General features: G+C 40.1%; 1 long non-coding RNA gene across 1 annotated transcript; it reads right to left on the bottom strand.

The window, feature by feature from the left end:
• Positions 1-1,764: 1,764 nt before the first annotated feature.
• Positions 1,765-2,496, bottom strand: LOC134214934 (uncharacterized). The gene is made up of 3 exons (XR_009979978.1): positions 2,345-2,496; positions 2,155-2,248; positions 1,765-2,080 (listed from the first exon to the last, which is right to left on the bottom strand). It is a non-coding gene; the product is annotated as an uncharacterized LOC134214934 (long non-coding RNA).
• Positions 2,497-25,926: the final 23,430 nt, after the last annotated feature.

Raw genomic sequence — 25,926 nt, 5'->3', positions numbered from 1 at the left:
GAGAAAGGGAAGAAAATGATGATGCAATCATTCGCCCACTGCAAGCCGAATATACATCTGCACTTGCCACGAGTTCATGCGGAATTTGTTGGAATTTTTGGGTTAGGTTCGAGAGGCAGAGGCTCGTCTTGGTTAACGAGTTGCCAATGGAGAAGGTAACTGATGGAATTTCTAATTGGATGTAGGAAACGAGCTCTATAGTTTATTTCCAATTCTAGTAGATTACTGTTAGAATACTCAAGTTGAAGGTATAGGAATAGTGATGGAAACGGTATGAAAGTCCATTTCCAGTTCTAGCGATTGCTAGAACATGAGAAATAAAGAGAAAGATACAAAGTAGGAGAATGGAACGGACCTGGGATTGAACCCACGACCTCCTGCGTATGAGGCAGAAGCAGTAGCCATATGACTACCAAGCCCGCCTCTTAAAATCTTAAAATCCAAAAATCTAAAAACCTTAAATCTAAAAATCAAAAATCTGAAAATTTATAAACCAAAAACCTTAAAAATCTAAGAATTTTAAAATCTAAAAATCTTAAAACCTAAAAATCTGAAAATTTAAAATTCTAAACATCTTAAAATATGAAAATCTAAGAACCTATAAATCTAAAAATCCAAAAATTTAAAAATCTAGGGATATGTATACAGTGTTGACCCGATTTTGTCACTCCCCGATTTTGTCTACCCCCGATTTTATCACGTTTTCGACCCGATTTTATCACGCACAGATATTATCACGTTTTCGACCCGATTTTGTCACCCCAAAAAATTTTGTCGTTCTTTTTATTTTCGTAAGTAATACTACAAACAACATTGATTTTCATGAAATAATTTTCACCGCCTGTAGTTTATTACGAACGACTTCTGAGTGCCTGGGAAATATTCTGTAAGCAATTTCGACAAGAAATAACGGGTACCGTTCATGCATTTGGCCTTTCCAAGGCATAAAATGAATCATATCTGTGAAATGAATTTTAAAAAATGGAAATATTTTTTTTTTTTCTATTTTGTCACATACCCTGTTTTATCACCCCAAAATTCACCAGGGGGGTGATAAAATCGGGATATTACTGTATTCATAAATTAAATATAATAAATCAAAAATCTAAAACAATTAAAATCCAAAAAATTTATTACCTAGAAAATCTAAAAATCTAAAAATCAAAAAATCTAAAAATTTAAAGATCTAAAAATCCAAAAATCTAAGAATTTAAAAATCAAAAAATCTTAGAATCTTAAAATTCAAAAACTTAAAAATCTGAAAATCTTTAAATTTTAAAATCTAAAAATCTCAAAATTCAAATATCCAAAAAATTTAAAAATCCAAAAATCTTAAAATCTAAAAATCTAAATATCCACAAATCCAAAAATCTGAAATTAAAAAAATCTAACAATCTTAAAATCTAAAAATATAAAAATCCAAAAATATAGAAATTTAAAAACCTTCAAATCTAAGCATCCTTAAACTTAAAATTCAAAAATCCTAAAATCTAAAAATCTAAAAATCCTAGAGTCTAAAAATTTGAAAATCTAAGAAATTTAAATTTTTAGTTTTAAATTTTAATTTTAAATTTTATTTAAATATTAAATACACCCGATGCTTTTTTCACATGGGGGATGCGTTCCGCGCAAAAAAAGTTTTCAGTTCAAAATTCAAAAATCCGTGTAAAAAAAGTTTTATGATTTCTCGACGAATCATACAAAATGGAGCAATTTCGCAAAAATTTTGTATGGGATTTTTTTCACACGGTCGTGTAAAAAAATCCGTGTAAAAACAGAATCAGGTGTACTCAATTCCTAATTTCTAACTTTTACTCAATAATTTGTGTCTTTATCATTATTTTTTATCTAATTTTCTGATACATTTGTTCTCTTCGAATCCTTTCATGCAAACCTTCAATGCGAATCCTTCTTGCCTGCACCAGACGGAGTCTCCATTTTCCTTCCATTATGTGGATTTAACATTCCTGGATGATCTTTGGCGGTTAAACTGCTTCAGCACTTTACAAAACATATGTTCTTCTATCCGGTGTTAAATCAACTGCTTTGCCTTCGTGATATGGGCGGTGTGCTTTCGATTCTGCAAATATACCCGTAACAAATTTTCAAGATTCGGTTCGGCCGGGCTGACATTAAAATGAATTTGTAACATACCTGCGAATATACATGTTTTGATTCCTACCGATGCGATGATAAGTGGGCCACAAAAGAAAACCGGTAACATCACGCATGCTTCTGTTCATTATATCTGTGGATGAAATGAGGATATTTTTTTTCAATCAGCGGTCTTGAGACACATATTTTACACTTCCGCCGCTGAGAATTAAATTTGCAAATAACTTACCTGCAGATCTGGTTTTCACTCTCCTATGAGAATTAATCGATGAGCACCTTAGTAAGGCCCATGTCAGGATACTAACAGCAATTATGATAAGCAATTTACCAGTTAAATAATAAAAAAATGCTTGACCACCACCGCGTCGTTTGGTGCAAACAGAAAATAAAAACATGGCCGACTGTCAGCAGCTGCTGTGGCACGCTCGTCCCAAGTTTTTTAAGCAATATTACGTCGATTTCGGTAATATTATATTTTATCATGAGCGTGCAGCATTTTGAATGTATTATCATCGGAGAATGTGATTAATTTTAGGTTTCGTTTACGTAGCCTGGTCATGATGTTTTTCGATTGAATCTCATGGCGATCGACGTAATAACGCGTTGATTTGATGTGAAAGTACGTTTAATCATCAATTACATCGATTTTTTAGGTACGTTTCGAGAAATTGCGTCGCAGCAAATTAATATATTTTTTGCTGTGATACCTTCGTTCTCTATATTGATATATTATTTGTACCCCGATTAGGGTAGTTGTTCGCCTAAAATTGTTATCTACCCATTGAAAGCACGGGAAAATTGTCGAAGAAGCAAGCACTTTTCTCGTCAACTTTATGACATCCGGATGGTAGGCCTTCTTTCGTTCTGGAACATAGTAGGGTTACGGCCGGTATTTTCGTCTGCGTTTTATGTAATTCTCGTCATAAGCTCAAAAACCAATAAAAGAGACACAGTTTTGCTATAACTCAATTCGTTTCCAAACGAGGGTTCAGGGGGAATGTCCTGATATGGGGGAGTTATAGCAAATGTACGTTGCTTTTGAGCCTATGACGAGAATTAGACCACGGACAGATATACTTGCCGTAACCCTATGAACTCGAAGCTCACTCACCGTGGTGTCGCCAGACGTTATAACCGATTAGGTCCCACTCGGTGTAATAACAGTGGGCTTTGAAAACAGTGGTGTTATTGCCCCAAGCTTGTCTGTGAGTCCGTACAGAATCCTGCATATGCATATCAACACTAATGAAAAGCGTAACAGGAGCGAATAAATTTGGCCAAATAAAGGCCACGTATATGATGTAAATATTAACTAGTTCTTCCGTTGACCGGCAGGAAGGCAGGAAGTTTAACTAAGACAGAAATCTACGATTGACGAATAGGAACAAAATATCGATAATCTGTGTTTTAACATTTTACGTGGCACATAAGGCTTATTTTTTTATTATTTCTTTTTTTCGAGATTAATAACATGGGACAACTTGCTCATACACGTAGGATTATTGAAAGAGTAAAGTAAAGAGTGTGCAATGATTAAGTGTCAAATGGAGATTTTTTCAACTAAAATTCCTTCTTCACAATAATAAATTGGTTTAGAAAACTAATAACAAAATTACGATAATTGAAAGTTTTGATGCTTTGTTTATTGACATTGGAGCGTGAACCACTTAAATGTTGCTATCGTGAATAAGACATAGAAATGTTGAGAAATCCAAATAATAAAAATATGGATATTTATCAATAATGCGAAAGCTAAAGTCAAAATTCCAGTCGAATCGGATTATGATGATTGAATCGATATTTGACGCCAGGTAGCTTCAATGCTTAGGAGGATTTTAAGCAAAAGATATAAAAAATCAGGTACGTTACAAGTCTATACAACTTTGTTAGGACATTTGTATCCGTCTAACAGTTTATGATGGGTAGAAAGAAGCAAGCATTCTCCAGTTCATACCTGCTGATTATAAAATGTTGCCGTCGATGAGCATATTCATCATCAATCTTTAAGTATCTAACAACATCGTACAATTCAAAACCACTGAAATAGCCAATAATGGAGCCCAGCTGTATTCCAACCCTATCGGAATTCCTTCGATCTGAGGTGAAACTGTACAAAATATTCGTTCATTCAGCATCCAGCGATGATGAGGAGTTCATCAGCTCAGCGAATATAGCGATGATCAACAAATCTAGCGAACGAATGGAATCGTGCAACGAGGAAGAAGACGACAATGGTCAGCTTGTGATTGACTTGGAAGCACTTGAAAGTTTCAGTGCAGAAACGACATCGAAGAAGGGTAATAATAGAGTAGTGAAAACTGTCAGGAGGAAAACTTCTAAGAGGAGAGCCAGCGATTCATTGGAGGGTCCGCCACGAAAAACTCGTCGATCACAACGTTTGTCTGGAAAAGTGTACGAGGGAATGTATGATGAACAGGATATGTGATGTTAGATTTTAGATATATTTGTTTTAAAATGTTGTTGCGAATAAAATTGACGTTTGAATTTCAAAGACATATTACTCTTTCATATTCTGTGTAGCTAACTAGCGAAGATTAAAAAAAACCCAAAATGACGAAGCATATTTATGTGCTTGACCTCATCGGTTGGTTTTTATTACTACTCAAATAGTAATATTAATATGCCATTGCATTTTGTAAGCAATGTGGGTTATCACCTTAAACCAGTGCAAGTTTTATTGCAAATTAGTATGAAACAAAATGTTCACATGTCAAGACTTATTCTTATACTTTTGTAGCTTCGCTTGCATTGCAGTCCTGACTAATAAATAACATGGCTGGTTGTCATAAGACCTGTGCAACGAATTTCAAATAAGAATTTCTTGCGCCGCCGTAAAAAAAACTGAATCGGCGCCCCGCAATATGAAAATTTACTATGCCGCCGAGTATTTTTACCACGCCGATGGTTATTGAAGCAGCAGGGTTTTGAGCATTTCTACAATTTTTATAATCTAGTTCTTGCCCAAAAAACACATATTCAGCCACGTTTTAATTACACTTATCTACTTCAATGTACTTCTTCTTCTCTTCTTCATTGGAATTACATGTCCAAATGATATTTTTCCACCTCACAGTTAATCATTCAGTTCTGCCAAAGTTATTATCTGCGAGGTTTGTAAGCTAAAGTTACCATTGTTGCAAGGAAGTCGAGAAAATTTCCAAGACCGGACCGGGAATCGAGCCCAGCTACCTTCAACATAGTCCTGCTTTGTAACCGCGCATCTTACCACTTGGGCAAGGAGGGCCCCAGCTTTCAAGGAAATGTCTGCGAATTTCTTCGTTTTTTTCGCTCTGATTTTTTTTTCAGAATTACATATAAAATTTGCTAAGAAAATCAGCAAGATTTTTTTTTAAAGTCTGCATATACTTTCTTTAAAAATTCAAATTCTTGAATTCCTCCAACATTTTTTTTTTTGAGCTTTCCCCCAGTAAGCACATTTGAATATCCACCCCACACATTACATCAAAAATTCATTCAAGAATTTATCCAAACAATCCTCCAGGGATTCAAACCAGAAATTTCTTCGAGAATTTCTTCAGTAAACTTTCCAGGAATTGTTTCATGAAATCTTTCAGGGCAGCCTTCGGATTTTTCTACAAAGCATGATGTTGATGTTGAAAGATTGAATAATTTCGGCTAAAGCAGTTTTAATAAGTATCAAATACGTTCTTTGCACAGATATTTCGATTAGTCTGATGTAGGAGGAAACAACGCTACTGCTACCGCTCAGTATATTCAAGCTTTTCCGTGGGAGCTATCGTGAATATCTCAAGATTTTTTAAAGTTCACATTTTTAAAAATTAAATGCACAAACAGGACGTTAAGCAAAAAGATTCACGCTGCGATTGTGTGCTGTTCAATAGATGGTCTTTCTTTTTCCTTTTCACCCTCTATCGTTTCATACTTGTTCGCGCCCTAACGAACGGCTTTCAATTTGATGATTTTCAATTAACTTTCGATTATCTACTACCTCATACTTTGAGTAGAACTGACCGATAAAGCCGATAAACAAATCATTCATCACAATCACGGTCGTTAAATCTGTTTCAATTGTGAATATTTCATTAAATAATTTCCAGAGATGTTTCTGAATAAATTTTCGGAAGCATTTTTGTTGCATTTTTTGTAGGAATAACCGACCGAATTTCTGAAGTAACTTATTTAGGAATTTGAAATTATTGGAGGAATTTTGGGAGAAATACCTGGAGGAATTTCCGGTAGAATTCTCAGGAACAGGATTGGAGATATGTAAAGAGGAATTTCATGCGAATTTCGAAGGGAATTGGTATACAGTATACGCCCGCTGATCCGACAAATGAATGGCCGGGACTATCGGGGTTTCTCTCGTTAATCCGACTGTCAAATCCATACAACTGAACCAAAACAAAATCACAGCATAAATTTGAAAACAGACAGCATAATGTGTTTAAATGGGTGTTGATACTTTTTAATCCGGAAAATTCCGAATTAGCGAGATCCGGACTAACTAGTCGTCAGACTAGCGAGGTCCGGATAAGCGGGGGGATACTGTCTATATCGAAGTATTTTATTAAAAGTTCTTGTATCTGAGAAATAATTTAGTGGAATTCTCATGTGAATTTCTGTAGCACCTCCTAGTGGAGCTTCTGAAAATTTTCCCAGATGAAATTCCGGAACAATTTCTGGAAGAACTTTCAGAGGAATTTCAGGATTAATTTTTTGAAACATATTTGAATAAATTTCCTGGAATAACTCAGAAGTAGGGGTTGATCGGAAACAAATGTGGCATTGGTGAAAGACGTACTTAACCAAATTTCCATCAGCCAGTGCGCCATGACCCACGCGTATCGCATTACGAAATCCGTTCTCAATTTGTATGAACACTCCTGCAAGTTCGGATAAATTTCTGGAGGAACTTCCGGAGGAATTCCTGGAGGAACTTACAGAGGAATTTTTTTAGAAACTTCCGGAGGAGCTTAGGGAGGAATTCCAGGAGGAACTTGCGGACGAATTCCAAGAGTAACTTCCGGAGAAATTCCAGGAGGAAGTTGCGGAGGAACTTCCAGAGGAATTTTTGAAGCAACTTCAGGAGGAATTCCTGGAAGAACTTCCGAAGGAATTCCAGGAGGAACTACCGCAGGAATTCCAGGAGGAACTTCCGGAAGAATTCCAGGAGGAACAAGCGGAGGAATTCCAGAAGGATCTTCGGGAGGAATTCCAGGAGAAGCTTGCGGAGGAATTCCAGGAGGAACTTCGGGAGGAATTCCAGGAGGAACTTGCGGAGGAATTCCAGGAGGAACTTCCGAAGGAATTCCAGGAGGAACTTCCGAAGGAATTCCAGGAGAACTTCCGCAGGAATTCCTGGAGGGACTTCCGGAGGAATTCCAGGAGGAATTTGCAGAGGAATTCCAGGAAGAACTTCCGGAGGAATTCCAGGAGGAACTTGAGGAGGAATTCCTGGAGGAACTTCGGGAAGAATTTTTGGAGGAACTTCCGGAGGAATTCCAGGAGGAACTTGCGGAGGAATTCCAGGAGGAACTTCCGGAGGAATACCAGGAGGAACTTCCGGAGGAATTCCTGGAGGAACTTCCGGAGGAATTCCAGGAAGAACTTCCGGAGGAATTCCAGGAGGAACTTCCGGGGGAGTTCCAGGAGGAACTTCCAGATCAACATTACAAAAAAAATATTGAGGCTTTTTTGTGAAAATTTATCGACCCACCCAAATTTTCAACTCGTTCAGATGTTGCTACTGTAAATATATGTTCTGAAAGACGGATTTAATTAGTTCCACATTATTACTGAATAGGTACATAAACTTTATGAAGTTAAAGAGGCATACAACTATTGATAAATAATTGAGCATCAGAAAACATAGAAATAGTCAGCCTTTTTTTTCTTCCTGAGCAATGGAGGAGGAATCTGCTCAACAGACATCCTGGGTTGTCCAGGAAGTGCGGGGTTAGGGATCATCTGCCTACGCCTACCCCAGCCTTGGCGAGGACTCCTTTCCGTCCTCGGACTCGGAACCCGCCTGGTTGACCAACGCCGCGAAAGCGACGACACCATGTTGTTCTTCGCACGGCCATTTGTTCGATGAAAGGATCGAGTTCGACCACAGAGCATGACCACCGGTATGACCCATGAAGTCGACTCCGATCCCTTGGACCACCTCTTATTTGCGCCTGAACTAGCCATCCTTGAGTCCACGCGCCACCTTCTGTGTAGCTCCGAGACGATTTGGACGACAGCCGATAAAACGGCGTTCCAGCCAACTTCATCTTTACACATCCTCCGAACTAGGTTGTCCGGGGTAGTGTCCAGACCACATGTGGCAAGCATGTGGTCACGCATTGCACGAAAACGTGAGCACACGGACAACACGTGTTCCGCCGTTTCCTCTAAACCTGCGCACACCAAACACTCGGGCGAGGCCGAGCAAGCCAGCTGCGTTACCTGCACTGTGATTTTACAGCACGCTTAAACGCCGGGCACATCGTACCCCCCATGGGGTGCTTGCTGTTCACAGCTTTGCTGGAACAAATCAAACAATTGGGAGGGTTCGTGCAGCATTGTGCCTTATGTCCCTCCAATCCGCAGCTTCGGCAGAGATTGCTTCTGTCAGGGCCTTTGCAGTCCCATTGCTTGTGCCCCGGCTCCAGGCACTTGAAGCAAACTTCGGGTTGCTCGTATATGCCCACAGGGCATACCGACCATCTCACCTTGACGCTCCCTAACTTGACTACCTTGGAGGCATCCGCTGCAGATAGCCGAACCAATGCTACCTGTGTCCCTGCCGGACCTTTCCGTAGCCGAACGGCTGCGATGGGCGTCTCCACTTCACACTGTCGCCGCAGTGCCGTGACGAGCTCTTCGACTTCGGTGATCTCGTCCAGGTCTTTAACCCTTAGATTCACCTCCGTCGTGAGTGCTCTCACCTTGACCGTCTCGCCTAGGACTTCCTCCGCCAACTTCTTGTAGGCGGCGCCCTTTTGCGAGACGCCCCGCTTCAGCTCGAGGATCATCTCGTCCATCCGGGTACGTCTTATTCGACGTACGTCGGCGCCGAGTTCACCGAGCTTGACGTCACTCCTCATCGCCTTCAAGACGTCCGAGTACTTCGCCTCGTGCGCCGTAATGACTAGGGCATCGCCCTTGGAGCGATTGACGCCTACCCTAGACTTCTTGCTACCCTCATTCGCCTGGGCCTTCTTTTCGGCCCTTGACGTCTTCGGTTTCCTCTTGTTCTTGACCAGGGTCCAGGAGGCGTCATCCCCCTCTATTTCCCTGGTCTGGTGCGGCTGAGAGCACTCAGCCTGCCGTAACCCCTTTCCAGGTCCTTCCTCCCCTGGTTTTGGAGGTACCTGGCCGGGGTTCAGCTTCCCAGCCCCACTACCCTTGTTCGGGGTAGTAACCCTCCGCGTTTTGGAGCGGCCCCCAGGGAGCTCATCCCCTGGAGACTGTCTCTCCAGTTTTTGTGTCTGCTCCGTTGGAGCAGTCACCCCCGACGTACCCGCGAATACTTGAGCCTCAGTCTGGGTAGACTTTGGTACCACCGTCTTCGCTGGCACGCCTTCGGTCGATTCGACCTTGCCCGAGTCCGCGAATCCTTGGGCCTCAGTCTGGGTAGACCTCGGCTCTACGGATTGCACGGGTTTACACTTGGCCGTCCCGACCGCCCTCTCCAGCTTGGCGTCCAGCATCGACTTTCGAAGTTTCTGCAAGCCTATTGAGATCCTTACTGATATTATGCTTCGATGACGCAAAGTCGATGATGGCGTCCAGCTGTTCCGTCGCCACCTCGAAGGCCGAAAGCCCATCGCGTTTGTGGTTCATCGCCTCCACAAGCCATGGGCCGTCAATAACCTCTACCGGCGTTTTTTTAGCCGAGAGGAAGGTTAAGTGACCCACGCTGGCGCTGCGCACTGAGCTGCCGACTATTGCCTCTGGCCTCCTAGGCGGAGACCTGAACAACCCACCTCTTGCGAAGGGGTTGTCGCCTACACTACTACCACTAGTTGAAGAATTACCTTGGTTTTCCATTTTGGTCCCACGAGTTGCTCGGGAAAAGAGGTCCACCACGCCAGAGCCCAACATGACGCGGTAAGGGACAATTACTGTGGAGGGTGCCCAGGTACCCCACAGGCTCCGTTAAAGGCCTAGCTTATTATTTCACCCCCCTGGCCATGCATCCCCTCCGGCCATGGCATCCTCCGGCCCCTGGCCATGCATCCGGGTCGCTTGACGCCTTGGGATTAGGGGTTAGGGACGATGGTCCCGGTCCAACTCGCAGTGGCCATGGGGAGGGGTCGTCAAGCCCTTGGACAAAGTCCCTGCTGCCCCCAGAAATAGTCAGCCTTAATCGATTTAAATCGTAGCTGTCATGGGAAACAATTCATTTTTTTTGGGTTAATGGGGCAAAACGACCAGTTCGGCAGTTCCCACAATTTTCGATGAATGAAAATAGCACCATTCGATTTGTCGTGGATTTTGCCTTCAAAAAAGGTATATTGCCGCAATAAATAGGTACCGTTTTGGGTCGATTTTTCCCCACTTTGGGTTTTGAACATGTGCCAGATTTATCATCCGTATTCCTCTTGCTGTTTTTATTGTTTCGTACTAAAATCGATTCGAGTCAGTATTATAATAACAATAACATTAAAGTTCTTCTATACGGCGGCCTCTAATAACGGCTCTCTCCCAACGGAACGGGAAACTTACCCCGACTCTAAACTATCCTTGTTCCACTCTTAAGTAGCATCCTGATACCCTGCACCCACTCCCATTCCGGAACACATGTGATGCAGCACTACCCGTTTGTGTACGCACAACCGAAACCATCCACCCATCCACTGCACTTGCGGCTAAAAGCCTCAATTAGTTACCGCACAGAGTGCCACTTAACTTCTGAATCGTGTGTCATTAAAATATTTACCGGCTCAATTCGTGGAAAAGTGTCATAAATATGAAACATGCCACCTCCCGGTTGTCCAACGTTGCCGATGATGATGGGCACCGTAACTGATTGCAGTGTGTGTGTATGTTTGCGAGGGTGGGTGGATGGATTGAGTGGCGTGCGGCCGGCATTCATTCATTCCCGATCAGTGCTCTACCTGATGCGGAAGGATGGCCCGTCAGCCCATTGCTTTATGTTCTTCAGCAGCTCAGGTGTGGAGTACGGGACTTGACTTGGTACTGAATTCTTGGAAAATGTCAATAGTTTTACCGTTGCTCAGTTTGGAAATGCATTTGATTGATTTCGGAGTTGTAACAGCGATGCGGTTTCTTTTGCTGAAACGATAATTGAGGGCTGTGGAAGGTGGCTATTTTGCAACGAATAAGCTGTTACCCACACAAGCTGTTATTATCAATGGCAAGGGACGTCCAATCCAGGAGGAAACTTGCAAAATGGATTTCGATAGGCTAATTCTAGAGGATGTAATTGCCAGGTACGATGGATGGAAGTTTCGCCGAGACGCATCATTGATAAACATGCTTCTACACATCAAGATTCCGGAATAGGGTGCATCACACATTATTTTTTACGAGTTTTTGAATTTTACTTAAAGCCGATTTCTTCACCTCCGCTTAGGCCTTGAACCATGTTTAAGCATATGATCAAATATTTTAAAGTACAAGATAGTCCACTCGTGATTATCCCATACAATCCGCTGCCGAACAACCACAGACAAACAATCAAAAACACTAAATCGACTTGAGCCACCTCAAAACTTTATCCGAATTAGCTGAAAATTTGACAGGAAGCTTATTTTAGCATAAGAATTGTGATTCTGGGCTGACCGGTTGAAGTTTTGATACTTTTTGAAAACATGAAGAGATCTAATGCTTAAGCATATGGTTAAGCACTGCTTGAGTTAAGCGGAGGTAAAGAAATTGACCCTTAGTCTAAGCAGAGAAATAATAGAAGAAGATTCTCGCTGTTGAGGTATTATCTCCTGGCAGGAGGCTGATTTTAGGGATTGACTGTTTATACCTTCTGGCAACAGATCCGAAAGCAGATTTGTTGCTTTGGGAGGGTGAACGACTTCCTATAGTTGTTTTTGAAGAGACTCAAATGTGCTTCGATGACCGTAACTGATGTATTTGATCTCGCTCATCTCCGTCCGAGGAAGCTGAAAATACGAGTATTCATGTATGTGACAGCGTTGAGCAGGTCCTGTTGATGAGAAGATGATTAGTAGCGGTTTCAACGAGACTTTGTGGTTCAGAGAAATGGTAATATTCACCACCGGTTATTGATATAGCGGATGCTGTTGGGTATCTCTTAATGATCTCCAATGAATTAGCATTTGAAAACGTATCAGTCGACGTGCTCCACAGTGTTACTATTCTGACATCACAAATTTGCCCAAAAGGACCCGGACTATAACTGTATGCAAACCGCATGTGAACGGTTTGGAGACGGGATTCTACGGATGTAGGTTTCTGCGATTCCAAAGAACCAAGAATGGAGATAGGCTTTAAGGCTGGTATCGTACTTGAATATTGCTACTACTTCAGCGGAAAAAACGGAGTGTGTAAGATGCGAAACTCTAAGGTTGTGGTAGTCTTTGATCTACCACACTTTGTATGCTGGAGTGTGGAACTTTCTCTACGTGGAAAATTCGCACTAAAACCACCGAGGACCCAAGCCAGTGGGACCTCCCTCGATACCGATTACCCACTACCCTAAAAACTGATGCGTAATCTGCATCATTCTTACATATTTCAGATTTCGTTTTTCAGATTACGCCAAATACGAAGCATTTACTCATTTCAGTGGGTGGTCGAGTTTCAAAGTCAGTCCAGATATTGCGTCGCGGGCAGCACATTTCAATCAAATCTGGTTACAGCAACTTGATTGTGATTATATTCGCTCACATATAAGTAGCGACAACAGACTTGTAACAAGTTTACTACGACGCAGAAGGAAAAAGAGAGAAGAAAGAAGCAAAAAGAGTGGAGAAAGATTAAAGAAGAAAAAAGGGAGGAAGCAGAAAGGAGAGATAATGAAGAGAAAGAAATTAAAGAAGAGGAAGCAGAAATAAGAAAGACGTTCTGAAGAAGGGATGAAGAAACAAGAAAAAGAAAAGGAGACATAGAAAAGAAGAAGTGTTAAGTAAGATGAAACTAGATAAAAGAAAGAAGAAGCAAGAAAGGGGAAGAAAAACTCAAAGGTGCAGCCCAACCGGGTTGTACGCAAAGGTGACGTAGGACTACGTAGCTATTCGAAATTGATAGTATTTTCCATAATAATTTGTGTCGTTTTATTAACATTGAGCAAACTGCTAGGAGGCCAACTGAATCAAGAAGTCGAATAGTTGTTCCCAGTTGGATGGACTTTGAGTCTCTAACCGTGGAATTAACATGACTCATTGGCCGCTGAAGCCACTCGACTGGCTTTCAGTCGGGGACATCACAATCCTTACTTTGCCACGAACGCTTACATCGCGGGCGAAGACCAAACGTTGCATATAAATATATTTGTGTTTGGTTTCACGCCACTTCTGATTCTGCTTATTACTCCTTTATTTCGGCCATTTTTGAGGATAGTGTCCTCCAAAAAGGTCTTTATGTGTACAAAAGAAGGTTGATCCGACTATCCGAAATAACCTTTCTTCAAAGTGCAAAACTCAATCGTAAATAGCGAATTTGAAAGCGCGTCGGAGGGAGATGATGTAGTGAATTTGAATCGATGGAATCACTAACAGCAACCAAGCTACCACGCAAAACCCGATGCCGCCGAAACAATCCATTTTCGCAATTAACTCTTTCTTTCCAATGATATGGAAATGCTAATATCATCTTCCAAACTTGGACGTACATGTTCATGATAGAATTAGAGGCGAAAGTATAGAATTGATAGTTCCGTTAGGATACGGCAGGCATGAAGAATGTTTTTATAGAAGGTCCGTGTGATATGTGCCATCACAAATATTGCCCTTCGCTCGCTTTCAAATCGACTTCTATAAAAACATTCTTCATGCCTGCCGTATCCTAACGGAACTATCAATTCTATACTTTCGCCTCTAATTCTATCATGAACATGTACGTCCAAGTTTGGAAGATGATATTAGCATTTCCATATTATTGTAAATCGTTTAACTTCACGTAGAAGTAACACACACGAAATCATTAATTTAGTCTTTCTTTCCATAAAATACTGGTCCTGAGAAGAACCAATTTTCTTTTCCCAATGCGTCTTTCCAATAACTAACTGCATCCAAACGCTTGACAGTACCTTGCGTTGAAATTGTCCGACCGCCTTCGTGCTGCTGTGTTCGCTCCGCTGCATCGAATGTCGAACCGAATCCCGATTAAAACGGCTCGCGCGCGCCGAATAGCAGCTTTCTTGTATTTAATAAATTAAGCCCGTTAGCCCCGCCCCTTTGTGATCTAATTAAGAGTAAATAAAATGTGCACTCTTAACGATTAATGAAGGGGCGGGGCTAATGGCATTACTTCATTAGATATAAGAAAGCTGCTTTTCGGCGCACGCGAGCCATTTCGATCGGGATTTCGCAGACAACGGACCATTCGGAGAATAACAAATTCTAAGAATCCTATGAAATTTTCTCGATTCTAAATTTGGTTATGAGATGTTGCTTATCTTAGATGCGTATTGTTACGAGGAATACCAGCAGAAATTTCATTCAAGACGAAGTTTCTCCATATTACCAAACATCTCTTGGCATCTGTCTGTCCGAGCGACGTTCACCGATGGGTGGTTGCTGTAGAAAGTTTCCACTGAGGTGGCGTCTTCGTTAATTTTATACAAAAGAGGGTTGATCCGACTATCCGAAATAAACTTTCATCAAAGTGCAAAACTCAATCGTAAATAGCGAATTTGATAGTGCGTTGGAGCCCCTCCCTGTAGTGAATTTTAATGGATGGAATCACTAACAGCAACCAAGCTACCACGCCAAACCCGATGCCACCGAAACAGTCCATTTTTCCAATTAACTTTTTCTTTTCATAAAATGTTGGTCCTGAGAAGAACCAATTTTCTTTTCCCAATGTTCCTTTCCAACTAACTGACACCACAATTTGTAATAAATTTTCAGCATCGGCACTGGCGGTGCGGGATCGCCACAGTGCTATTTTCATGGTCAACCTTTTCTTCATATGAAATTCTGGTTTGTTGAGGTTGAATGATCTGCAGCAACACATCGAACACCACCACCAATGCCATGGATTTTCTTTGAAAATGTTATTAGCGCCTCCGTGATGCTGTGTCCACTCTGCTACGATGGCTTTGATGCGTCTGCTATGCGAAAAATCTTGTTCAAACTAAGGATTAGATCCAAACCCGCAAGTGATTGATTTTTGATGTCTGTGCTAGTGATGCATGTACGTGATTGGTTAGTTTACCTATTTCTAAACATTTTATCAATTATCAATAATAAATAGTTAAAAATCAGTATTTTCAAATAAATGCAAAGAAGCGTTGACTCATCCTTGATCGAATGGTCCAATTGAAAATCCATCGAGAAACGGCTTAGATATTGAAGTTTAAAGTCTATCATATTTTCGTGACGGTCCCCGATTTTCACAATCGTAAAGTGTACCCCAATATAGAAAACACAGACGTAGTCCTACGTCAAAAACGAAAAAGTAGAAGGTTGATTCTTAGACTCGACCACCAGTTGGATGTAAAATTACGTAAAGTGTAAAATATTTATTTCTAACTTCTGAATATTCTGATTGACGCCGATCTAATCGTTGCGATTGAACAACAGTCATTTGACGTTCCATGTGGCAATTCTGTATGCATTTTCATTATTATTATCAGTGAATGAAAATGCGGTTTTCACTAGACGTCATGAATTGTCTTGCGGTTGTCTGTTCAATCATGCACCTTCCAATTATTGAAAACGGTAAACCAAAACTCGAGAGAGAAATTTCACTTCACTGCTACTGACGCCAACGACAGCCGCTCGATGACTGCAACCGCTGCAACGCTATGGACGCCATTCATGCGAATAAATGTTTGCAGTGTCTTCCGCCGAATAGTGCTTGTGATTCTGCTACCGATGGCAGCTTTCAGTCGTCGCTAAGCAATTATGTTTTGCACTTTGAAGAAAATTCGTCTCGGTTCTTATATAGAATGGTAGTTCTTAACAGAACCCGGATTGCTTTCAATAATGTACATTTCCAATAACTTACAGCAACCAAGTGATAATCTGGACGATCTAAAGTGCTGCTTCTGCCGACGATGATTTGTTTTAATAAGCCGCCACCATTTCGAAAAAAAACGTTGCGGGACCGATCCGTCTCACTACTACTGAGACGTCTCACTACTCACTTCGCGTTCCTAATTTTTTACAGTGAGAAGTGAGAAATGAGGAATGAGAATTGAAACGTCTCTTTTCTTACTTCTAATTTCTCACTTTTCAAATGACTTATTCGGCCAAACGTCCTATTCGGTCAAATCACCCTTTCGGCCAAACGACTCTTTCGGCCTTTCAGCAAATGGCTTTCGGCTGAATGGGTTTCGGCCAAATGACCCTTCCCCCTAAAAATATCTATTTGACGTTTTTCTTTGTTTTGCCTTTCTCGTATACAAAGTATACGTAAAGGCTATATGTTCGCTCCAAAAACGAACTTTTTATAGGAGTCCCGGAGACCCATAGTGTTATATACCGATCGACTCAGCTCGACGAATTGAAGTGATGTCTGTGTGTGTGTATGTGTGTGTGTATGTGTGTGTATGTGTGTGCGCAAAATAATCTCACTCATTTTTCAGGCACTTATCATTAACCGATTTGCTCGCAACAAGTTGCATTCGACGTGGAGTCTTGTCCCATTGTTACGTATTGAAAATTGGCCGAATCGGACTATGGGCTTCGGAGTTATGGCCAAAATATATTTTTTTACAACAGAAATTCTCACTCACTTTTTAGACACTTACTCTTAGCTGATTTACTCGCAATAAGTTTCATTCAACGCAGAATCATGTCCCATTGTTTCGTATTGAAAATTGGACAGATCGGACTATGGGTTTCGAAATTATGGCCAAAATCCACTTTTTCACATGATAAACACGTACAAAATTCTCACTCATTTTTCAGGCATTTATCCTTAACCGATTTGCTCGCAACAAGTTTCGTTCGACGCCAAATCCTGTCCCATTGTTTCGTATTGAAAATTGGTCGAATCGAACTATGGGATTCGAAGTAATGGCCAAAATACATTTGTTGACAAGAAAAATTCTCACTCATTTTTAGGCACTTACTTTTAGCCGATTTGCCTGCAACAAGTTGCATTCGACGCAGAATCTTGTTCCATTGTTTCGTATTGAAAATTAAACAGATCGGTATTAAACAGATATGGCCAAAGTTTATTTGTTTGCCTTTTTGCCTTTCTCGTATACAAAGTATACGTAAAGGCTATATGTTCGCTCCAAAAACGAACTTTTGATAGGAGTCCCGGAGACCCATAGTGTTATATACCGATCGACTCAGCTCGACGAATTGAGGTGATGTCTGTGTGTGCGTGTGTGTGTATGTGTGTGTATGTGTGTGCGCAAAATAGTCTCACTCATTTTTCAGGTACTTATCCGTAACCGATTTGCTCGCAACAAGCTGCATTCGACGCGGAATCTTGTCCCATTGTTTCGTATTGAAAATTGGCCCAAGCGGACTATGGGCTTCGGAATTATGGCCAAAATATATTTTTTATAAGAAAAACTCTCACTCACTTTTTAGGCCCTTACTCTTAGCTAATTTACTCGCAACAAGTTTCATTCGACGTAGAATATTGTCCAATAGTTTCGTATTGAAAATTGGCCCAATCGGACTATGGGTTTCGAAGTTATGGCCAAAATACATTTTTCAAAATCTCACTCATTTTAGTCACATATGCAGGCCTGGTAGCGGGTCACTTTTTAGTGACTTGGTCACTTTTTTCGGCCAAGTCACTAAAAAGTCTCTTTTTTCGACCTCAAGTCACTAAAGTCACCTTTTCTCGCCAAAAGTCACTATTTTCAACTATATTGAAACTATTACCTAAGATTTTTTAAACTTAGCTTTATGTATCCGTCAGATGATGCTTTGTTCATGGCGGAAATGAAATTACGGTCCCGCTATTTAGACCCTTCACAGAGAGCAATCTCATTGAAGGCGAGCCCCTTATCAAATCTTTCCTTGAGAAAACACAATAGTAATACTGTTAATTGGCCATGCATCGGAGCCCTAGCCACATCCTTGTCTTGCTTCTAGAATATCACCGATAAAGCTACAACCCCGGGATTTGGCTCTATCTACAAGACCATTTCAATCTAGAGAAGTTGTTCAGTAACAAGAAGTTCCGTGTGTTCCTCGAACTACAATTGTTTACCAGTTCATGAAGAGTTAGTACATCCATAGAACCCTAACTCGAACTTTTTCTAGCAGTTAGTTCAGCCTAGGTCGGTGGGCCTTGGTTTTATAACTAATTGCTAGAAAATCTGTTTCCGCTGCATACAATTTAGCCTCAAACGAGAGGAATTTGAGTCTGAGGGTAAAGTTATTTTTTTTAATTCAAAAACTGCAATTGGTAGAGAGGACTAAATACGATAAATCCTTGAAATACCACAACTTATTGCTCTAGTTTGAAAAATGGTTTAAGCTAGGGTTCGGTTTGGTAGATCTTACACCGTAAATAAAACAATACGTAAAAGTGAACTACCAGCTTTACGGGGGGAGGCCACCCATTCACTAGCTGCTCTTATTGGCATTTCGTCAGTAGCTAATTAAAGGTATTCTACGTCACAAATTTTATAATTGGTATACAGTCATGCAAGCAGGAGACTTGCCGATAAAAACTCAAACTTTATAGTAAGGGAAGGTGGAGAGACTTGACCCCTGGGAGAGTTGATACTCCCCAGTTTTACCGAAAACTAAAGTAGTATTGTTATAGCGTATTAAGATTTTCTAGAGTATAGAGTCTAGACAAATGATCTTTATGTGGCGAGCTATTTTTTTATTGACAACCTTTTTTACTCTATTATTTACTGTGTTTTGTCCCTCCTAAAGATGTTTTTTAGTGGCCACGTAAAATTTGAACAACTTCTTCCAATAATGACCAAATGCTACCATTTTTTTCACAGCACAATGCCAAAAATATGCTAAATGATCTTCACTGATAGAAATGCCAACATTTCCAATTTAAGGAAATTCGGATGATGAGTTATTGTCTCAATATGAGGAGACTTGATCCCGTCATCCATATAAAAAAAATCTCAAGCGGCTATTTTTTTGTAGATTTGACAGATGTAATGAAGAATTTGCTCTGAAAAAAAAATATTTAGTGAGTATAGAAAGAAGATCAAGTATCCCCAATTTTGAAGATTGCATGCGCTGTTGAATTCCAATCGTTCATGAATGCGCACAGCAAGTCCGGCATTATAAGCAATTCAATCCCAGGCTTGTTGTACAATCTTCATAACGTTTTTTTTGTTTATTATAGAGACAGCGACAGATGTTTTATTTGTTTTCTACCAAAACGATCCGTAGGGTAGTGAGCTAATTCCCGTCGTAGTAGGTAGTGCTTGGTTTTCAAATCTAATTTATACGCTATCCAAACTACTTACTCTAACTAAGTTGTATGTAACACGTATTTTAGAGTTCCTTGTTTCCATTGTGTACTATTAGCGCATTGAACAAATCATAGTTTATTAAAAATCGGCAATCAAAAACACCCTTCAAAATTTTTAAATTTGTCTTATGAAAATCTGTTAACGTCCATGAGAGTTTTCATTCGTCCAGTCTAAAATTCGATAGATTGCTGTCAAATAAATCTGTTGGTATTGGTGTGCGATTTCTACAAGTACACCAAATTAGTTTTTTATGCGGTATCATACCGTGTTCAATAAAAACAACATAAATTCAATTAATATTGGCCTGTTCTGAATTTGCTATGTGTACATTGTGAAACATAGAATAGAATATGTATATGGAGCATGTTCTCGGTTATCCAAGAAACACCCGAAGTGGAGGCATTCAGATCTTTACGCGTAACCATTGATCTACAGGCCTGTTTTGTAAATGTAATGTACCCATTGTGAAACATATGATAGAATCTTCATATGGAAGATCTTCACGGTTATCCAAGAAATCCCTGAAGTGAAGGTCATCAGGTCTACAGGCATAACCAATGATCTACAGGCCTGTTTTGTAAATGTAATGTACCCGTTGTGGTACATATGATATAATGTACGTATGGAAGATCTTCACGGTTATCCAAGAAATCCCTGAAGTAACGGCCTTCAGGTCTACACGCGTAACCAATGATCTACAGACTTGTTTTGCAAATGTAATGTACCCATTGTGGTACATATAACAGAATCTGCGTATGAAAGCCGTTCGCGGATATCCAAGAAATACCTGAAGTGGAGGCTTTCAGGTCGACACGCGTTACCAACGATCTAAAGGCCTGTTCTGAATATGTAATGTACCCATTATGAAAGGAGGAAATACCATATTTGAAACTGGAAAATTGATCTTTAGTTCCGCGTTTAGATCGAAAGGCCGTACTCTAGGAATTTCTTGGATGACCAAGAACATATGCTGTGAACACATTCTGTTCTTTGTACTACAGAAAGCATGTACCATATTTGAAACCGGAAAACTAATCTTTAGTTACGCGTGTAGATCGGATTTCCAGGGATTTCTTGGATGACCAAGAACATATATTGTGAACGCATTATGTTCTTTGTATTACAGAGAGCATGTACCATATTTGAAACCGGAAAATTGATCTTTAGTTACGTGTGTAGATCAAAAGGCTTTACTCCAAGGATTTCTTGGATGACCAAGAACATATGCTGTGAACACATTCTGTTATTTGTACTACAGAGAGCATGGACCATATTTGAAACCGGAAAACTGTTATGCACGGAAAACGCGTGTAGATCGAAAGGCCTTACTCCAGAGATTTCTTGGATGACCATGAACATATGCTGTGAACGCATTCTGTTCTTTGTACTACAAAGAGCATGTACCATATTTGAAACCGGAAAATTGATCTTTGGTCACGCGTGTAGATCAAAAGGCCTTACTCCAGAGATTTCTTGGATGACCAAGAACATATGCTAAGAACAAATTCTGTTCTTTGTACTACAGAGAGCATGTACCATATTTGAAACCGGAAAACTGATCTTCAGCTACGCGTGTAGATCTAAAGGCCTTACTCCAGAGATTTATTGGATGACCAAGAACATATATTGTGAACACATTCTGTTCTATGTACTACAAAGAGCATGTTCCATATTTAAAATCGGAAAATACATCATCTACGTATCCTTTCTCTGTACCACAAGGAGCATGTACCATACTTAAAACAGGACTGCAAATCTTTGTTCCTGAGCTCAAGCCATTTCTTGGATAACTGGATGACTTATCTGTGACTTCATGCAGAATAACTATCATTTCTACCAATTTTGTAAGTCAAATTTGAAAATTTATTTCGGTTCCAGTTAACAAAAATTTCCTAGTGCAATCCCATTTCGACCGCATAAAAATGGTTTTGATTGTGCTGCCATTCAGTTAAATGCCTCAGTCTGTCAAACAACTAACACACATGCTTAACATGTACGTGGGTAGTGCTGCCAACAAATTTCTATTATGAAATTATTTCTCCTGTTTCAAACTTTTGGAATAGTAGAAAATTTTAGTATGAATGACGAGTGTGTATGAAAAATATTTATTTGGAAGACTTTACTTTTATTACGCTAGCGGAAAATAATTGAAAACCCTACTTTTATTGACTGCATGATGTATTATCAGATGTGTAACATAAGATTATTTCAGTTCAAACCGCCAGTTTGGCAACGCGTTTTTCGACTATAAACAAGGCGACGAAGAAAATAATTTTCAAACGCTTAAAGGTTTGAAAAAACAGATCATTTGAACGCCTTCCGGTAGTTATTTTTCAATTATTTTTCACTTGAGCAATAAACATTGCTTTTATTTAGTGCGCAGTGAGAAGTTTATGTGAAAAAGTGCGGTGAAAATTAGTGAATTACGTTGATTTTGGTTTTTGGTTTTGGTGCGCGTCTTCTACAGCAGTGAACGAACTGGATTTTCCTTCGTCGCACGGATAACGTAGGAAATTGTGCAAAAAGTCATAGTCGCAAAGTTAAATTTAACTGTATTTCAAGTAAGTAACACCGGAATGTAATTTAAATGAATGCAGATCGTAGTGTACACTTTTTTCTATCTCGCCAGATGATTAGTTCATTATTTCAGTTTACGATTCGCGAGTATTTAGTGATTTATAATTTGATATGACGGATACTAGCGCCATGGACGAATTAGCGCATAACCCTACTGTTGTTCCTTTCGCATTAAAGATTCCAAATACTTCCGTGGAAAGATATTTTAGTTACCAGATAAAGATTGTCGTTTCGGTTCCCTTTGTTCTGCTGTCCGAAACATGTGTGGTACTTAACTGTCAAATCGTATGTATTTTTCCTTCATTGACATTTAGATCCCCTATCCTCACCAGCAAAAGATGTTCCGGACAACGACAACAGCGACAATCTTTATCTAGTAACTAAAATATGTTTTCTTCCGTGGCACCTATGACAAATCGTAGAGTTCTCTGCATCTTTCTTAAGTAGGTGTTCAGCTAATCCAGTGATCGTTATTTTAACTCATTCTCTTTCACGCAGATTTTTGCCGAGAAATCATTTTTCGGGGAAGAAAAACAGGTCTTATAAGTAATAACCATGTTTCGCTCACTTCCAGTTACGTTAAAAATTTGATTTGCAATAGAGGGCAATCTAATTTTACTTAGTCACTGAGTAGATAAAAGTTAGCGTGTACGATTTTTGATTCTCTTCTAAGTTCGTTCTAAGAGAAAAGAGTGGCAAGTGAAAGATGTTTTCCGTCACAAATAATTTGAAAAAAAGATTCTTCTTCGATCCAAAAACGCTTGACTTCGTCTCATCGAATTTGCAACTGAAACTGAAAGTCACTATTTGGTCACTTTTTCTGAAACTGAAAGTCACTATTTGGTCCCTTTTTTCGTCATCTTTGGTCACTAAAATCACTATTTTGAGCGGCATCGGTCGCTACCAGCCCTGCATATGTGCCCTCAGCCGATTTGCTCGCAAGAAGTTGCATTCCTGATGCAGAATCCGGTCCCATTGTTTCCTGTTGAAAATTGGCCGGATCGGACTATAGGCTCAGAAGTTATGATCAAAATACTGTTTTTTCACCAAAAGTGCGTAGAAATTACTCACTTGAAAGAAACGAGAAAGGCACCATCACCGCTAGGTGGATTAATCTGGGTTTTTTGACATATACCTAGGAATAGGATTTATAAGCGAAAAAAATATATGAACGAAAATGCCGTTATGCCAAAAAAATCGTTTGGTCCAAAATGCCGTTTGATCAAATGATCATTTGGCAGAACGGACCTTTTGGCCGAATAGGCCAAATAGTTGGAAATGTGTCGTTTGATATGACCAAGAAAAATCTTTGACCAATCAGGTTGTTTGCACCGCCACTCCAGTTCATCTCTCCCTTCGCTAATGTGGTCGTGTTGGGATCTGACGACCAACTGGCACAACCTCACGCGGCCTCTACTTGATCGAGCACTGCGTTAGGGAAGGACCCTCCAAGCTATTAAAAAAAATCAGCACCGCTACCGCTGTCCCGGAACCGTAACCGACGCCATTTTTGCAATCAACCCTTTCTTTCCGACTCTCATAAAGTGTTGTGCTTGTTCCTGAAAAGAAACTGATTTTTTTCTATTCACTTGAGTGCTGCTACTGTCGGCGACGGCCACTGAATGATTTTCTTTCTGCTGCATGTTGCGCTTGATTCGAATCGCCCATGAGATTGGAAATTTTGAGCTTCTACCACTAACTGGTCTAGTTTAGAACCCAAACTCTGTAATGTGTTTGTTTTCCTCAAAGATGGTAAGTTGGTTGCCGAGGTCTGACAGGGAATTCCTAAAGATTACTCTTTCTTTCCATTAATAGGTTATGGGCCTAGGAACCGTTTAGCATCGAACGGCAAAAAATAAAAACAGAGCTCGGCAGTACTTTGCTCAGTTGTTTAATGGAGTAGACCAATCGTTTCCTTTCGGAAATTTTCGAATGGAGCAACACGTCAAGCAGGAGAGCCTGCTTCATACTTTACAAAATACCTTGGTGGAAGAAAATTGCAGTACAGGAGATAGCATGAAATGAACAATTGGATTTTCTGATTAAGCAGGAAGATGCGGCAATTATCAAATTTTGGACGGCGCTCAATAACAACGGCGTGAGCCACGTATTGCACTGCACTACATGGAATACATGGCACTACAAAGGATATCCTAGCCAAGCTTGTTGAGGTGCATATATCATCCGCAAGGTATGTTCGCTATAGTCGGATTCGATCCAAACTTTATTTACTGAAAAATCGAAAATTCAATACATTGAAAGATCTACTCGCTGCTCATCGCGACTTGTTGCGCCAGCTTGATGAAGTGGGAGAGGCAGTGGACCACATGGATCAAATCCGAACACTACTTTGTGCTATCTAGGAGCGTTCGAGACAGTTGTTGGGTGCGTTATCAGCAATAAGAAAGCAGGATCTGCAAACGATGTTGCTCGAGCAAATGAAGCGGGTTTTCATAGACGCCGACGAAGCGATGCTGAATAGGTCTCGCATGACTCCACAGGCGAAAATCTTCGAACGAAAGGCAGTGATGCGTGAACATGAAAGGTAAATTGTATGTTTTACATGTGTCAAAACCGACCACAAGCGCCGAAACTGTTTTTCGTTGAAAAAGAAGATGCGCAAAGAGAAGACATCTGTTGGCAATTTGGCCAGTGCTCTTTCAAATGTAGCTCTAATTTCTTATGATGCTTCAATACCTGTTCCTGTAGAAAAATATTTTTTACTGTAACGATGAATCCGAATATTGCTGCTTGACTAGTGGCACGGCTGAGGTAGATCGACACAATCATATATATAATAGCCCTGTTTGTCTGTCCGGGGACTAGCCAACCAGACGCAGCACATGGGGAAATTCTCACAAAAAAAATGTGACACTTCAATTCTGTTTTACTATCAGAAAACAAAACCAGTGACAACCTTAGACAACCAGACACAGCATTTGATGAAAAAAATTACAGACAACAGACGTTGAAAATTTTGTTTTTTTTTTAATTCAGAAAAGAATCTATCACTCTAAAAAATTGAAAAAAAAACACTTGCCACGGGCGCAATTGCGTCCACGAATAAACTAGTTGATTAATAGTGAGGATTTAGCTGGAGCGAATTAATATACTTCGTGTGGAGCAGATCGTGGACAAAACCAGAGACCAGAAACTTCGCGAAATGGCTCTTGAAGAGATGCTGGTTACATTACCCATGTTCATCAATACGAGTGCCCACATGCTACGCAAGATGCTCTATTTTACTCACTTGTGGAGATTGCAGGGAACCAGCAATCAATTTTTCTGGCAAATGAGGACAAAGTACGTTGTAGTAAATTGGGTAATGATGTAATGATGAGCAAAGTTAGAGATAAACGTTTCCATTTGAACTTGTATAATACATATTACATTGCTGAATTGCATCGTTATCTTACATCTGTTTCAAAAATTGAAAAACAGGTAAGCAAGTAGTATTCTACAGTGGGAAAGTATAAATTTGGAATAATTTGGGACAAGGGCTGGCGAAAGGTACCGTAATCCGCAGGAACATTGATTGTTTTTAATTGTATAAATATATTCTCCCTAAGTGAAATCATGCCTTTTTATATTTAAAAAATGAGTACTGCTGCATGTAGGCTGTTGTTCAAGATTATTTGATAATTTTATAGTTGTTTAAA

The sequence above is a fragment of the Armigeres subalbatus genome, chromosome 2, assembly GCF_024139115.2.
Source record: "Armigeres subalbatus isolate Guangzhou_Male chromosome 2, GZ_Asu_2, whole genome shotgun sequence".
In the NCBI taxonomy this organism is placed as follows: domain Eukaryota; kingdom Metazoa; phylum Arthropoda; class Insecta; order Diptera; family Culicidae; genus Armigeres; species Armigeres subalbatus.
Note: the sequence above shows the minus strand (reverse complement) of the source record. Positions and strands in the feature narration are given on the sequence as shown.